This window comes from Aegilops tauschii, chromosome 5, assembly GCF_002575655.3.
Source record: "Aegilops tauschii subsp. strangulata cultivar AL8/78 chromosome 5, Aet v6.0, whole genome shotgun sequence".
In the NCBI taxonomy this organism is placed as follows: domain Eukaryota; kingdom Viridiplantae; phylum Streptophyta; class Magnoliopsida; order Poales; family Poaceae; genus Aegilops; species Aegilops tauschii.
The window spans coordinates 232,456,361-232,474,356 of NC_053039.3; positions in this window are offsets into that span (position 1 = coordinate 232,456,361).

Consider the following 17,996-nt stretch of genomic DNA (forward strand, 5'->3'; position numbering starts at 1 on the left):
CCATGCCATGGAGACCAAGGACCAGAGGGGAAACCATTCTCCCATCTAGGGAGGAGGTCAAGGAAGAAGAAGAAGAAGAAGGGGGGCTCTCTCCCCTCTCTTCCGGTGGCGCCGGAACGTCGCCGGAGCCATCATCATCACCGCAATGTTCACCAACAACTTCACCGCCATCATCACCAACTCTTCCCCCGTCTATGCAGCGGTGTAACCTCTCTCCTACCCGCTGTAATATCTACTTAAACATGGTGCTCAACGCTATATATTATTTCCCAATGATGTATGGCTATCCTATGATGTTTGAGTAGATCTGTTTTGTCCTATGGGTTATTTGATGATCAAGATTGGTTTGAGTTGCATGTTTTATTATTGGTGCTGTCCTATGGTGCTCTCCGTGTCGCGCAAGCGTGATGGATTCCCGCTGTAGGGTTTGCAATATGTTCATGATTTGCTTATGGTGGGTGGCGTGAGTGACAGAAGCACAGACCCGAGTAAGTAGGTTGCTGCGTATGGGATAAAGGGGACTTGATACTTTAATGCTATGGTTGGGTTTTACCTTAATGAATCTTTAGTAGTTGCGGATGCTTGCTAGAGTTCCAATCATAAGTGCATATGATCCAAGTAGAGAAAGTATGTTAGCTTATGCCTCTCCCCCAAATAAAATTGCAATAATGATTACCGGTCTAGTTATCGATTGCCTAGGGACAAATAACTTTCTCGTGACAAAAAGCTCTCTACTAAAACTAATTTAGTTGTGTCTTCATCTAAACAGCCCCTAGCTTTTATTTACGTGCTCTTTATATTCTTGCAAGCCTATCCAAAAACACCTACAAAGTACTTCTAGTTTCATACTTGTTTTAGGTAAAGCGAACGTTAAGCGTGCGTAGAGTTGTATCGGTGGTCGATAGAACTTGAGGGAATATTTGTTCTACCTTTAGCTCCTCGTTGGGTTCGACACTCTTACTTATTGAAAGAGGCTACAATTGATCCCCTATACTTGTGGGTTATCAGGCTCCGTCATGCGGCAGGCGGCTTCTTGCTGCTCTGCAGCCGCGTCAATGAGCCGCTGAACGCGCTCGGTCATGCAGCGGTGCTCGTCGCCCTCCAAGTTATCCAGCTCGTCAGCCGCCGCCTGGGCAACGCGTATGTTCTCCATGGGTGTGGCATAGACTGGGCGGTCGGCGCCCAACATGCTGGCGATGGCGGCGCCGCGCTGTCAGACAGTGCCCATGCGGCTGGGTCCTCCAGCAGCCGGCGTGCCACAGGCGGCGCGGTCGAGCTCGCACTGGTTGGCCTCGGAGAGGCGTCTCATGGTAGCCAGCTTCTTGGCGCTTTCGACGTGGCGCTTTCGACGAGGGAGATGCGGCATGCCTCCAGCGTCTCGGCATTGGCGTCTTCCGCGATGGGCGCGGACAGGTCGCGCAAGGCGGCCTGCAGTGGGTCATGGTCGGATCCATCGGAGGCTCTGTTGTGGCTGACAACAAGCACCTCTGTGACGGTGCTACCGCCGCTATCTGCTCGAGGGAGCAGGTCGTCGATGACCACCACGTTGGTGGGGAAGGCATCGAGGGATGCCGTGTCGGAATCGACAAGCATCGGATCGGTGGAGCCGATCGACTCCAGGTCGGAGGCGGGCTCATTGGCGATGTCGAGCTTGCCAAGGAGGTCGATGAGGCAGCTCTTGGAGTTGGCAGCGCCCGTGCCTGGTGCGGGCTCGTCGGAGAGGCGGATCTCGCCAACAAGGTCAGCGAGGCTAGCTGCCATGCAGGCGAGCTCTGCGCCCTGCAGCGCGTCGGCGCAAATGCCATCGGGTGTGCTAGGCTGGCTGCGCTCGCTAGGAAGGAACAAGGTTCCCGTCCAAAACAGATCTCCGGACAATGGTGCACCTAGCCCCACGGTGGGCACCAAATGTCGGGGCTTTGGTACGACATATGCCAAAGGATGGCTAATCATGGTGGGAGCTAATAAGATATCGCCGGTGCCTGGAAGCGGGATAAGGCGTAGACACGAACGCCGGCGCACTTTACCCAGGTTCGGGGCTCTCCTAGGAGATAGCACCCCTAGTCCTGCTCTGCGGGGTCTCCGCATGATCACTAAATCAACAAGTAGCTACAAGTGCTCCTTGAGCTGTTTGCTAGAGGAGGAAGAAGGGCAAGGCTAGCTCTCTCTTCTCTCTGCGTGGTGGGTGTGAGTATCTCAGGGGCTGAACCCTTTGCATGGGTGCCCTGGGGGATTTATATAGGCCTACCCCAGGGGTACAAAGGTAATCTGGCCGAGTGTAGGACCCGGCTGTCAGTGTCTATGGTCGCCGGCTTCTCCGCCGGCAGCTGGGGCCCGCCGCTTGGTGGGACCCACAGGCTGTCTTGTACTTGGCCGACAGGCCGCGCCCGCGGCTCTCGGGTCTTGCCGGCGGCTTAGCGTTGTAGCCGTGTTGCTGATGATGCTTGCTTTGTCGGGGAAGGTGTGGCTACAATCCCGCCGCCTGGTGGGAGATCATTGTAGCCACTCCCCGTCTCTTCTGATTAATGGTGCACAAACTTCGAGGGAGGGGAGGGCCGCCTGGTCAGGAGTCGCCCCCCCCTGAGCCGGCTGTCCGGGGCTCACCGCCTTCTGACTTCTCACGGACAGGTAGGGCCCGCCGCCTGTGGGCCGTACCGACAGCCCGTCATGGGAGCATGGCCTTCTCCACCATGGATGATCTCATGGGCTGCATGGCAACAGTGCCGCGCCGGGCATGAGATGTCCGCCCGGTACGCTGCACTGTGGCCACGCTCGGCCCGGGATTCGGGGGTGGCAGCCTGCACTGTAGCCACGCCCTGTCTCATCGTCTTAATGTGGGTGCAAACTTTGAGGGCACAAGGGGCCGCCTGCTAGGAGACCGCTGGGACCAGCCGGCCCCACGGAGGCGGCATCTCGTTCTTGGTGTCTGAGGGGCGCAACCGGCCATGATGTCTTGAAATACCCAGGGAGACTGATGAGGCTACCGTGGTCATTTACTCCGACAACAAAGGAGAGACTACTCTCGTGACATAAGATTACTCGGGTGGCTCACTCCAGCCAACGACCAAAGGCGGGCCTCCTCTTTGATCTTCAGGACAATGACAGTGGTCGGGGTGGCCGTGTTGCGAAAGACTCTCCCATTTCGCTCCTTCCAAATTTCCCACAAGACAAGCATCATAACGGAGGCAATTGCCTTCTTGATGTGGCCTCCAAAGTTGATCGTCTTGAGCCACCAATCCTAGACGGAGATCTCATGACGCCAAGCCATCATAGATCGGCCATGAATGCCAAGCCAAGCGATGATCTCGTTCCAAACTCGGGCACTAAATCTACACTGGAAGAGAATGTGAGCAGCAGACTCCTGAACCTGCTTGAAAAGGGGGCACAAGCCGCAACTCGGCCATCCTCGCCGTAGTAACCGATCGGCCGTCCACACACGATTTTGGATGATCAACCAAGAAAAAAATTGCATTTAGGTGGAGCCCAAGTCTTCCATATCGTGGTAGAGGTCGGGCTGAGAACTTGTCGCGCAAACTGCGCCGTGTAAGCTATGGCCGCCGAATATTCATTGGTAGAGGTGAATTTCCAATGTATAGTGTCCTCCCTATCCAGGCTGAGAGTAACATCCTGAAGCATCCCCCAAAGATTGGCGAACTCTTGGATATGGGCCAAAGAGAGGCCCTAAGTAGCGTCGATCTAACTGACCCAGAAGTTGTTATCAAGCGCTTTGCTGACCAAGCACGCCTTCCTCTTAGATATCTCGAAGATCTTGGGCGCAACATCTTTTGGTCTGAGGCCATTAAGCCATGACGATTCCCAGAATTTTGCCTTTTTACCATCACCAATGGACACAATCGTGAACATCGCAAAGAGATCTCTGTCGGCATTGCTACAAGGTATCTCCATTCCAGCCCAATATTTGGGGGGGGGGTCAGCCCACTCGTACCAAAGCGAGCGGAGCCGAAGGGCGGCGGCAAAATTTTGGAGGTTTAGCACACCTAGGCCGCCGAAAATCTTTGGTTTGGAGAAAAGGTTCCAGTTAACCTCACATTTGCCTCCAGACACCTTGTCGCAGCCTGCCCAAAGATAGGCACACCTCAGGCTATCGATTTTCTTCCGCACCTCAACCGGGATATCTAGGGGTGTTAGATGATAGATTGCTATGGCCGCGAGAACCGCTTTGACCAAAATGATGCGTCCAGGGGCAGCCACGTGCATGGCCGACCAAGGTGGGAGCTTGCCCGCAATCTTGTCCTTGAGGTACTAGAAATGGATGCGTTTTAGCCTCGTGATCGACAGAGGAAGACCAAGGTACCGCATAGGGAAAGAGGTCTGGACGGCAAGGAAAGCCTGGAGGATGCCATCAAGGTCGAGCTTGGCACACCGAATGGGCGCAACCAAACTTTTGTTGCAGTTGGTGACAAGTCCGATGACCTCACCAAAGCAGCTCAACATCGAGGCTAGAAACTGGATGTCCTCTTTGATAGGCGCAACAAAGATGGCTGAATCGGATTTCCACATAGCGGGTGAAGGTTGCCTTGCTCGGTGGCCTTTGCGAGAATGTGGAGGAGAGAGTCGATGGCGAGGACAAAGAGCAAGGGGGATAAAGGATCCCCCTGCCGAAGCCCACGACCATGCTTGATAGGGTCACCCGCAATACCATTAAGGAGCACCCTGGAAGAGGCCGTGGAAAGAAGCGTCGAAATCCAGTCACAAAAAACACTTGGGAAATGATGGTGACACAGTCAGTCCATGAGGTAGTCCCATCGAACCGAGTTGAAGGCTTTTTTATGCCAAGCTTGAATAACAGGGTTGGAGATTTGGCACGGTGAAATCGACGGGCCAAGTTGCGGACATACAGGAAGTTATCATGAATACTTCTTTTCTTAATAAAAGCACTCTGTGTGTTGGAAACCAGCTCGGGCATGTGAGGGGCCAGTCGAGTGGCCATCATTTTCGCGATAATCTTAGCAACCGCGTAAATCAAACTTATTGGCTGGAAGTCAGAATGTCCTCCGCTACATCCTTTTTAGGGATGAGAGCAATGTTGGCTGAGTTGAGCCAGTGAAGATTGTTGACATGGAGATTGTAGAAACTGTTGACAACAAGCATTATCTCAGGTTTAATGATGTCCCAACATTCTTTGAAGAAGACTCCTGTGAAACCGTGTGAAGCCCCCCGATTCAATCGTACACTAATCATACACGCAAACGTGTACGATCAAGATCAGGGACTCACGGGAAGATATCACAACACAACTCTAAAATAAAAAAAGTCATACAAGCATCATAATACAAGCTAGGGGCCTGGAGGGCTCGAATACAAGTGCTCGATCATAGACGAGTCAGGGGAAGCAACAATATCTGAGTACAGACATAAGTTAAACAAGTTGCCATAAGATGGCTAGAACAAACTGGGATACAGATCGAAAGAGGCGCAGGCCTCCTGCCTGGGATCCTCCTAAACTACTCCTGGTCATCGGTGGTGGCCTGCACATAGTAGTAGGCACCCGTGGTGCAGTAGGAGTCGTCGACGACGGTGGCGTCTGGCTCCTGGGCTCCAGCATCTGGTTGCGACAACCGAGAAGAAAGGAAAGGGGGAAAAGGGGGAGCAAAGCAACCGTGAGTACTCATCCAAAGTACTCGCAAGCAAGGATCTACAATACATATGCATGGGTATCTGTGTAAAGGGGCAATATCGGTGGACTGAACTGCAAAATGCCAGAATAAGAGGGGGATAGCTAGTCCTGTCGAAGACTACGCTTCTGGCAGCCTCCATCTTGCAACATGTAGAAGAGAGTAGATGTAAGTTCACCAAGTATCATCGCATAGCATAATCCTACCCGGCGATCCTATCCTCGTCGACCTGTGAGAGAGCGATCCTCCGGTTGTATCTGGCACTTGAAAGGGTGTGTTTTATTAAGTATTTGATTCTAGTTGTCATAAGGTCAAGGTACAACTCCGGGTCGTCCTGTTACCAAGGATCGCGGCTATTCGAATAGATAAACTTCCCTGTAGGGGTGCACCACATTACCCAACACGCTCAATCCCTCTGGCCGGACACACTTTCCTGGGTCATGCCCGGCCTCGGAAGATCAACACGTCACAGCCCCACCTAGGCACAACAGAGAGGTCAGCACACCGGTCTAAATCCTATGCGTGCAGGGGTCTGGGCCCATCGCCCATTGCTCACCTGCACGTTGCGAGGGCGGCCGGAAGCAGATCTAGCCTCCCTAAAACAAGAGCAGGCGTTTCAGTCCAATCCGGCGCGCGACGCTTAGTCGCTGACGTCAAGAAGGCTTCGGCTGATACCACGATGTCGAGTGCCCATAACTGTTCCCGCGTAGTTGGTTAGTGCGTATAGGCCAGTGGCCAGACTCAGATCAAATACCAAGATCTCGTTAAGCATGTTATTTTGAAGTAACCATGGACGCCGACCAGGGGCCAGGCCCACCTCTCACCTAGGTGGTCTCAACCTGCCCTGTCGCTCCGCCACAAAGTAACAGTCGGGGGCTTTCGGGAACCCAGGCCCACCTCTACCGGGATGGAGCCACATGTCCTTCCAGCCCCCACATCGGAATCACTTGCGGGTACTCTATGAGCCGACCCGACTTTAGTCACCACATGTATCATATATCATGTATATAAGTATATACCCGTGATCACCTCCCGAGTGATCATGGCCCGATAGTATAGCATGGCAGACGGAAAAGAATGTAGGGCCACTGATGGAATACTAGGATCCTATACTAAGCATTTAGGATTGCAGGTAAGGGTAACAACTGTAGCAACAATGACAGGCTATGCAGCAGAATAGGATTAACCGAAAGCAGTAACATGCTACACTACTCTAATGCAAGCAGTAGAGAGAGGAATAGGCGATATCTGATGATCAAGGGGGGGGGGCTTGCATGGTTTCTCTGGCAAGAAGGGGTCGTCAACAATGTAGTCGACCGGGGCACCAGCAACGGCGTCAGTCTCGTAGTCTACCGGAGAGAAGAGGGGGAAGAAACCATAAATATAATGCAAACATAAGCATGACGATGCATGACATGACAATGAGCGGTGCTAGGTGTGCCCTAACGCGGTAGGAGGTGATACTGACGAAGGGGGGAACATCCGGGAAAGAATCCCCGGTGTTTCGCGTTTTCGGACAGATGAATCGCAGGGAGAAAGTTGCGTGTTCGATATGCTAGGGATGTGTGGCGGACGAACGGGCTACATATTCGGATTCGTCGCGTGGTTCTAAGCAACTTTCATGTACAAAGTATTTTCATTCGAGCTACGGATTATTTTATATTAATTCCTAAGTTTGAAAACATTTTCTAGAATTAACAGATTATTTTAATTCGAAATTGCATTTATGATGTCATCATGACGTCAGCATGACATCAGCAGTCAACTTTGACCGTTGACTGGTCAAGCTGACACGTGGGCCCCACTGTCATTGACTGAGATTAACTAAAACAGATTAATTAGTTTAATTAGTGATTAGGTTAATCTAATCAGGATTAATTTAGTTAATTAATTTAGTTAACTAATTAATTAAATAAATTTCATATTTATTTTTATTATTTTCTTTTAATCTTTTTTCTTTTAAAACGTTCCAGGGGCTGGGCCCCACATGTCATTGCGCCAGGGGGGCCATAGCGGGTTCGGGCGTTGTGGGCGACGGGTTACGGGCGCGTTTGAGCGCCCCATTGGGCGCAGCGGGGCGAGGCCAGAGGCGAATGCCGGCGCCAATGGCAGCGACGCAGGCGGGCAGCGAGGAGGCCGGAGTGGTGCCGGGCAGGGGATGGCGACGAGCGCGGACGCGCGCTCGCCGCCGAGCTGGGGCTCGCGCGGGCGCGAGCGGGAGGGCGGAGGCAGGGGCGCGGGAGCGCGGGGCGAGCAGCGAGCGCGACGGGCGCGGTGGTGGCCGGTATGCAGCGGCAGGCGGCGGGGGAAGCCACAACAAGGAGGCGAGCGGCCAGGGCGCGGGTCCGACGCGGTGAGCGCGTGTGTGGGTGTGGGCCGGTAGCCGCAGGGGGCAGAGGGGCACCGGGGAGGCGCGGCCCCGGACGTAGGCAAGGGCGGGTGGTGGGGCGACGACCGGAGCACGGAGCTGCGGGGCAAGGTCGCGGCGGAGGGGATGCGCGGTCGCAGAGACGGAGGCGATGCGGGCGATGCCGATGAGCGGTGGCCGCGAGGCGCGCGGGCGCGTGAGCGCGGTCGACGGGCGCGCGAGGATAGGGGAGAGAGGGAGGCGCTCACAGACGGTGTAGGGCACGACGGTGGGGGTCGAGGAGGAGGACGGAGACGAGGCGACGCAGGGGAGGAGGCGACGAGGGCGTCCGGTGAGGAGGAGGACGGCGACGCAGCTCCGGGCGGCGGGGGTCGGCGGCGGCGCGGTCCGGTGCGGTTCGTTCCCCTTCCCAATCTGGATCGGGGGGGAGAGCGACGTGGGTGAGTGGGGGAAAGTGGGGGGTGTCGGTAGGTGGCTAGGGTTTCGATGGGGGGATAAGGGAGGCGGGGTGGGCCGGCCGGTTGGGCCAGGTGGGTCGGCCAGCAGGGCCGTCTGGCCCAGTTGGCCAGGGGGTCTTTCTTTTTTTTTTGTTAGTTTTGTTTTTCTATTTTTGTTCTTTTCCTTTCATTTATTTCCTTTTCTATTCTAATTCATTTTAAAATATCTAGGCATTATGTAAAAGCGTGGTTCCTTCACCATAAATACCTAGGCATTAATTGGCACACTCCGAACATTTTAGTTTTAATGTTTGAAATTTTTTGATGTTTGACAAAAAATTCAAATTCAAATTTGAACGGCTTTGATCCAACGCGAGATTAGCAACAGTAATCGAGGTGATGTGGCATCGTTAACATGGGACTACTGTAGCCTAATTATCTGGGCGTCACAAATCTCCTCCACTACAAGAAATCTCGTCCCGAGATTTAAGAGGTAGTGAAAGGGGGGAAGGTTTGATAGCGAATCTAGCGGATCTTCTCATTCTGGCTTGCTCTTCTTGAAGAGGCCGATCCAATACATTGATGTCTTCATTTCTCTGCTTTAGGTCATCATGATGAAGTCGACATCTTTTCTTCGGGAACTCCATCGTACTTACGAAAGAATAAAGGGTGGGTATTCCGGGAGAACAGACCTATGCAAGGTTAACTATCGGGTAGATAACATCGGGGAAGGTGTCGGGAAGTAACTCTCGGATTGAAAATATCGAGAGCAAAGTAAGAAGGTATCATGAGAAGTTTCGAGCGGGCAGGCAATTGTTCGGTGCCTAAAACAGGGCGTGAAGGGGGTTCGTAGCAACGGGAATAAGTATTGTGTCTGATACCAGAATTGATGATCTCATCGGAAGGTGGCTCGTGAATTACATACGATGCCACGCGCGAGAAATAAATTTGGGAACAGGGGGTGTACAAGAGAGTCAGGTTTCGATCCTGTGAAACTGTGGGTTATGGGCCCATCATGTGGGTTAAAAGTAGGAAGGGCGATGACGTCTTGCATGATCATGTAAGTAAGGCATGTTAGAGGATAGCCCATCAGTTATGTCGGCAACAACATCGGTACCAAGGGCGAGGGACGAATAGAACCAATTCGTGCTCGTTGAACGAGGCAGACCAATAGGCAAAGTTCTTATCCATCGGTGGTTACCGGAATGTTTTCAACAATAGTAACAGGGTCTTACTGATAGAGTTGTACACCGAGGTGTTTTACATAAACAGAAGAGTATTACTGCTTATATAATATAGATCACAAGAAGGATTAAACAAACTAATGGAAAGGAAGAGTGATTATCAGGTTTAATCAGAACAATGGAAAGGAATATGTGTATACACACATATTTCAGGGGTATATCCTTCCCAAGGACAAGCAGAGCATGATATACATGGTAGGATAGAAAGTAGAGAACCATTTAGGTAAATGGAGAGGAATTTCATGACATTACCCATACAACTGTGTTAGGACAATTGATAAAGAAATTTAGCATTGTGCTTCAAATGTTCTTATTGAAGATAGGAGTACCACAGACATGCTTCGAGATAGCATTGACATGGTCTTCAAGCAAGTCCGGACCTTGGATATTCAAAGGATTCATCAGGAATAACTTATAGAATAAGTCTTACAATTTCCTCATGGAAGAATGGTTAATCTTGCCAAAAAGGAAGAACTATAACAATAGGTCCTCCGGACAGGTGTGCTAGGCATGACATCACCTTATCGGGTCAAAGCGTAATGCTATAACTCTTGGGAATATGTTCCAACAATCATATCTGACCGAGATTCAGATCTGATTGGGGTCAGGATACCTTAGACTCAGGATGCCTGAGAAGAAAAGGTGCAACACAATTTGACGAGTTGACATTGTAAGATTCTCGAGAAATGACTATGGAAGCGAGTTCCGAAACAAGAGTTCATCAATAAACCAAGGAGAGGATGGGGAGGTGGCTGATGGACTCAGCGACATAGCATCAAGATTTCCAAAAAGATGGATTTCCACAATCATGTGAACAAGGAGATAACATTTGTCATATCAAATTATATAATGATGTATGCTCGAGGAAAAACATACACACTTAAACATTGGTTGAAAGGTGCGCCCGAAATATGGGCTTAGATTGCATGATCATGTTAGAATGGTGATTCGATAACCAATACCCAAAGAATGAAACGACCGTTCATTAACTTATAAGAAATAGGGTTGCTAGAAGTTTTGAGTTTTCCACATCACAGTCCATTTGTCGGTATTCCGGTTAGAAACAGCACGGGGACCAAGAACTGAATGTAGACGGCGAGATGTATCGCTTGTATCAAGATTTCTTAAGAGGTGGTGAAATTCTCACAACATCCTTGACGTAAAGTATGGTAATGCTACAAGGTAGAACATAATACAAGCTGGATAGCAAGTTGCATCCATAACATGAACAAGTTTTGTGATGAAAGTAAGGTAAGGATGTTGTCGATGGTAACTCAAATTACCAAGGGACGAGGATGGCACTTATCATCGTGAATTCGATTGATATCCTGGAAGGAGTCAAAATGTTGATGATGATCACGACAAATTTTGTCGAGAGGCTCCACGAAGATGTAATCGATCGGTGATGACATCAAGTCAAAGGAATGATGAAGCGAAAGGTTAATGGATCCAAGGGTACGACACAAACTGCAAACCAAGCTTGATGTTCAAAGCGAAATGATATGATGAGGAAGATCGACGTAAGCTTAGCTCATCGTCAAAAAATTGTGCTCGGGGAAGGACCAGGTAGCAGAGTTAAAATTTAGCACGATAATGATATAGCCGATCATGTTAGGAATGACTGGAAGGATTAATAAACTCGTAAGCAACGAAGATTACTTAGAGTTATTGAATCGGAGTGCGGACTCGATTCACTATTCGGTGTTCTTGAGTGACTAATAACTCAGAACCCGAGGAAAATCTTAAATCAGTGAGAAATAATAGTTGATGAAGAACCCATAAGAAGTTATGCAGTTCCATGATAATCTCGAGATTCCAGGGGGTAATACTCGACGACAGATCAAAGTAGAGGTTGGACTCGGGTATTGCTCTGGAGAAGACAAGTGCTTAAACTTGCACGAGAAATGGTATTTAAAGGACAACATGGTCGGAACCACGATTGCAAAAAGGCCAGATCCCAGATATAAGATGAACTTATACCAAGGGAATAATTAATGTAAGAGAAGCTTTAATGATAAGATCTACATCGTTTCCATGGGCATGAACACAAGTTCAAGGTCGACTCCCACTTCTCCAATGCATAACCCTTCATTCACTCCTCGCGTTCGATGAAGTTGTAGTGTTGAAACTTTATCTGGCAAAACACCAGAAGAGTATGACTCATGAAAACTTCCGGGCTCATACGGTTTTAGGGAAGGTATGGGTTCAACCATCGAGCATCCCAAAAACATATGCCACAAGCTTCAAGAGTAAATATCACCAGCTCGAAAGCAGAGCATGGTTGACCAAAACAGAGAATAGGATTTACCAATGGTATTATGTATCGGGGAAAGAACTTCTCGAGGTTTTAGGTATACGAAGGACACTGTCGGATGATAATTCAACAAAGGATCTGACGGTCCATAATAGAGTTGAGGTGAGCATCGGCACAATCAGAGGAAGAAACAATGCAAAGGCATTGGATTATAGAAACAACTGACTAATTCAAAGCTCGGATGGAAAGGATTGTGATTTACAAATCAAGGGATCAGAAGCAGTCGCCCTGATCAAGGATGGATAAGTTGAATAAACTTAGGGGCACATTCAGCGATAACTCGATTGGTCGAGAACCAGCTCATGTTTAAAATGACGTCTGAGCTGAAAGGATGAATTCTAGGATCTGATTGAGGATTGCGAGCATTGGCAACATATTGAATCAATGGACTCAAAATGATAGTGGCAAAAGCTGCCAATAAGATTACTGTACTTGTGGGATTAACCATAATGCAAGCAAGCAAGAATTTCAAGAGCAATAGGCGGCTCGGGATTTTCGAAAGATCGAATGGTATTTCGAAGTCTTTTGCGAAACACATGAACAACTGGGAATGAGCGAATACTCGATAAGTGTGAGGAATTATCCGTAGGGGTATTCATCGGCAAAGATCTGTAAGGCAGTGGCTCAAGAGATTCTTAAAAGTAAAAGAATAATTCGATGCATCTTGTAATAACAAGACCAACTGGGGATGAGTGTAAGAATGGGATGTGCATGTAGTTATCCGTAAGGGTTGACGGTGGAAGGGGAACTACAAACGCGATGAACACAAGTTCTTGGGATAACATCGGAGAGTATCTTCGGGGTCTTCTAATGAATCAAGCCATCATCTGGAGTGAAGGGGCTCTCCGGGAGAAAGTAGTTACGAGATCCTAGTGTTAGGATTAGCAAAAATCAATTAACCCGAATAGAAGAGAGATTAGAGTCCCGGAGTAAAGATTGAGGAGTAAAAGATCCTAATACCACCCAATGGCGACGTGGGCCCGTAAGACACACAACCATGTTAGTAAAAGTTTTGCAATGTCTAGACTCGACTTTGGCCAAGGAGTGTGGAAGGGGATTCCTACAGGCAGTCGGCTCTGATACCAACTTGTGACGCCCCATATTCAATCGTACACTAATCATACATGCAAACGTGTACAATCAAGATCAAGGACTCACGGGAAGATATCACAACACAACTCTAAAATAAAAAAAGTCATACAAGCATCATAATACAAGCCAGGGGCCTCGAGGGCTCGAATACAAGTGCTCGATCATAGACGAGTCAGCGGAAGCAACAATATCCGAGTACAGACATAAGTTAAACAAGTTGCCATAAGATGGCTAGCACAAACTGGGATATAGATCGAAAGAGGCGCAGGCCTCCTGCCTGGGATCCTCCTAAACTACTCCTGGTCATCGGCGACGGCCTGCACGTAGTAGTAGGCACCCGCGGTGCAGTAGGAGTCATCATCGACGATGGCATCTGGCTCCTGGGCTCCAGCATCTGGTTGCGACAACCGAGAAGAAAGGAAAGGTGGAAAAGGGGGAGCAAAGCAACCGTGAGTACTCATCCAAAGTACTTGCAAGCAAGGATCTACACTACATATGCATGGGTATCTATGTAAAGGGGCAATATCGGTGGACTTAACTACAGAATGCCAGAATAAGAGGGCGATAGCTAGTCCTGTCGAAGACTACGCTTCTGGCAGCCTCCATCTTGCAGCATGTAGAAGAGAGTAGATGTAAGTTCACCAAGTATCATCGCATAGCATAATCCTACCCGGCGATCCTCTCCTCGTCGACCTGTGAGAGAGCGATCATCGGGTTGTATCTGGCACTTGAAAGGGTGTGTTTTATTAAGTATCCGGTTCTAGTTGTCATAAGGTTAAGGTACAACTCCGGGTCGTCCTGTTACCGAGGATCACGGTTATTCGAATAGATAAACTTCCCTGTAGGGGTGCACCACATTACCCAACACGCTCGATCCCTCTGGCCGGACACACTTTCCTGGGTCATGCCCGGCCTCGGAAGATCAACACGTCGCAGCCCCACCTAGGCAGAACAGAGAGGTCAGCACGCCGGTCTAAATCCTATGCGCGCAGGGGTCTGGGCCCATCGCCCATTGCTCACCTGCATGTTGTAAGGGCGGCCAGAAGTAGACCTAGCCTCCCTAATACAAGAGTAGGAATTTCAGTCCAATCCGGCGCGCGCCGCTCAGTCGCTGACGTCAAGAAGGCCTCGGCTGATACCACGACGTCGAGTGCCCATAACTGTTCCCGCGTAGTTGGTTAGTGCGTATAGGCCAGTGGCTAGACTCAGATCAAATACCAAAATCTCGTTAAGCGTGTTATTTTGAAGTAACCGCGGACGCCGACTAGGGGCCAGGCCCACCTGTCACCTAGGTGGTTTCAACCTGCCCTGTCGCTTCGCCACAAAGTAACAGTCGGGGGCCGCCGGGAACCCAGGCCCGCCTCTACCGGGATGGAGTCACCTGTCCTTCCAGCCCCCACATCGAAATCACTTGCGGGTACTCTATGAGACGACCCGACTTTAGTCACCACATGTATCATATATCATGTATATAAGTATATACCCATGATCACCTCCCGAGTGATCACGGCCCGATAGTATAGGATGGTAGACGGACAAGAATGTAGGGCCACTGATGGAATACTAGCATCCTATACTAAGCATTTAGGATTGCAGGTAAGGGTAACTACTGTAGCAACAATGACAGGCTATGCAGCAGAACAGGATTAACCGAAAGCAGTAACATGCTACACTACTCTAATGCAAGCAGTAGAGAGAAGGAATAGGCGATATCTAGTGATCAAGGGGGGGCTTGCCTGGTTTCTCTGGCAAGAAGGGGTCGTCAACAACGTAGTCAATCGGGGCACCAACAGCGGCGTTAGTCTCGTAGTCTACCGGAGAGAAGAGGGGGAAGAAACCATAAATATAATGCAAACATAAGCACTACGATGCATGACATGACAATGAGCGGTGCTAGGTGGGCCCTAACGCGGTAGGAGGTGATACCGACGAAGGGGGGAAACATCCGGGAAAGAATCCCCGGTGTTTCGCGTTTTCGGACATATGAACCGGAGGGGGAAAGTTGCGTGTTCGCTATGCTAGGGATGTGTGGCGGACGAACGGGCTACGCATTCGGATTCGTCGCGTCGTTCTGAGCAACTTTCATGTACAAAGTATTTTCATCCGAGCTACGGATTATTTTATATTAATTCTTAAGTTTGAAAACATTTTCTAGAATTAACAGTTTATTTTAATTCGAAAATTGCATTTATGATGTCATCATGATGTCAGCATGACATGAACAGTCAACTTTGACCATTGACTGGTCAAGCTGACACGTGGGCCCCACTATCATTGACTGAGATTAACTAAAACAGATTAATTAGTGATTAGGTTAATCTAATCAGGATTAATTTAGTTAAATAATTAATTAATTAAAATTTCATCTTTATTTTTATTATTTTATTTTAATCTTTTTTCTTTTAAAACGTTCCAGGGGCTGGGCCCCACATGTCATTGGCCCAGGGGGGCCATAGCGGGTTCGGGCGTTGTGGGCGACGGGTTACGGGTGCGTTTGAGCGCCCGATTGGGCGCAGCGGGGCAAGGCCACCGCGGTGCAGCGGGGCGAGGCTAGAGGTGAACGCCGGCGGCAATGGCAGCGACACAGGCGGGAAGCGAGGAGGCCGGAGTGGTGCCGGGCAGGGGACGGCGACGAGCGCGGCGTAGGCGGCGAGGGGAGTGATGACCCACAAGTATAGGGGACCTATCATAGTTCTTTCAATAAGTAAGAGTGTCGAACCCAACGAGGAGCAGAAGGAAATGATAAGCGGTTTTCAGCAAGGTATTCTCTGCAAGCACTGAAATTATCGGTAACAAATAGTTTTGTGATAAGGTAATTTGTAACGGGTAACAAGTAACAAAGTAAATAAGGTGCATCAAGATGGCCCAATCCTTTTTGTAGCAAAGGACAAGCCTGGACAAACTCTTATATAGAGAAAAGCGCTCCCGAGGACACATGGGAATTATCGTCAAGCTAGTTTTCATCACGCTCATATGATTCACGTTCGGTACTTTGATAATTTGATATGTGGGTGGACCGGTGCTTGGGTGTTGTCCTTACTTGGACAAGCATCCCACTTATGATTAACTCCTATTGCAAGCATCCGCAACTACAAAAGAAGTATTAAGGTAAACCTAACCATAGCATGAAACATATGGATCCAAATCAGCCCCTTATGAAGCAACGCATAAACTAGGGTTTAAGCTTCTGTCACTCTAGCAACCCATCATCTACTTATTACTTCCCAATGCCTTCCTCTAGGCCCAAATAATGGTGAAGTGTCATGTAGTCGACGTTCACATAACACCACTAGAGGAAAGACAACATACATCTCATCAAAATATCGAACGAATACCAAATTCACATGACTACTTATAGCAAGACTTCTCCCATGTCCTCAGGAACAAACGTAACTACTCACAAATCATATTCATGTTCATAATCAGAGGGGTACTAATATGCATAATGGATCTGAACATATGATCTTCCACCAATTAAACCAACTAGCATCAACTACAAGGAGTAATCAACACTACTAGCAACCCACAGGTACCAATCTGAGGTTTTGATACAAAGATTGGATACAAGAGATGAACTAGGTTTTGAGAGGAGATGGTGCTGGTGAAGATGTTGATGGAGATTGACCCTCCTCCGATGAGAGGATCATTGGTGATGACGATGGCGATGGTTTCCCCCTCCCGGAGGGAAGTTTCCCCGGCAGAACAGCTCCGCCGGAGCCCTAGATTGGTTCCGCCAAGGTTCCGCCTCGTGGCGGCGGAGTTTCTTCCCGAAAGCTTGCTTATGATTTTTCCTCGGACCAAAGACTTAATATAGCAGAAGATGGGCACCGGAGGCCTGCCAGGGGGCCCATGAGGCAGGGGGCGCGCCCAGGGGGTAGGGCGCGCCTCCCACCCTCGTGGCCAGGGTGTGGCCTCCCTCTGGTAGTTTCTTCGCTCAGTAATTTTTATTAATTCCAAAAATGACTTCCGTGAAGTTTCAGGACTTTTGGAGCTGTGCAGAATAGGTCTCTAATATTTGCTCCTTTTCTAGCCCAGAATCCCAGCTGCTGGCATTCTCCCTCTTCATGTAAACCTTGTAAAATAAGAGAGAATAGGCATAAGTATTATGACATAACGTGTAATAACAGCCCATAATGCAATAAATATCGATATAAAAGCATGATGCAAAATGGACGTATCAGGGAGCGACGCGGCGCGCGGGCGGGCGGCGAGCGCGGCCGCACCGGCGGACAGGCGCTGGCCGCCAAGCAGGGGCTCGCGCGGGCGCGAGCGGGAGGGCGGAGGCAGGGGCGCGGGGCGAGCGGCGAGCGCGACGGGCACGGCGGTGGCCGGCGAGCAGCGGCAGGCGGCGGGGGAAGCCACAACAAGGAGGCGAGCGGCCAGGGCGCGGGTCCGACGTGGTGAGCGTGTGTGTGGTTGTGGGCCGGTGGCTGCAGGGGGGCAGAGGGGCACCGGGGAGGCGCGGCCCCGGACGTAGGCGGGGGTGGGTGGTGCGGCGACGATCGGAGCAGGGAGCTGCGGGGCAAGGTCGTGGTGGAGGGGCTGCGCGTTCGGAGAGGCGGAGACGATGTGGGCGATGCCGAGGAGCGGCGCGAGGTGTGCGTGCGCGCGGGCGCGTGAGCGCAGTCGACGGGCGCGCGAGGATAGGGGAGAGAGGGAGGCGCTCACGGACGGTGTAGGGCATGGGCAGTGGGGGTCGAGGAGGAGGACGGAGACGAGGCGACGCAGGACATGAGGCGACGAGGGCGTCCGGCGAGGAGGAGGGCGGCGACGCAGCTCTGGGCGGCGGGGATCGGTGGCGGTGGCGGCGTGGTCCGGTGCAGTTCGTTCCCCTTCCCGATCCAGATCTGGATCGGGGGGGAGCGACGTGGGTGAGTGGGGGAAAGTGGGGGTGTCGGTAGGTGGCTA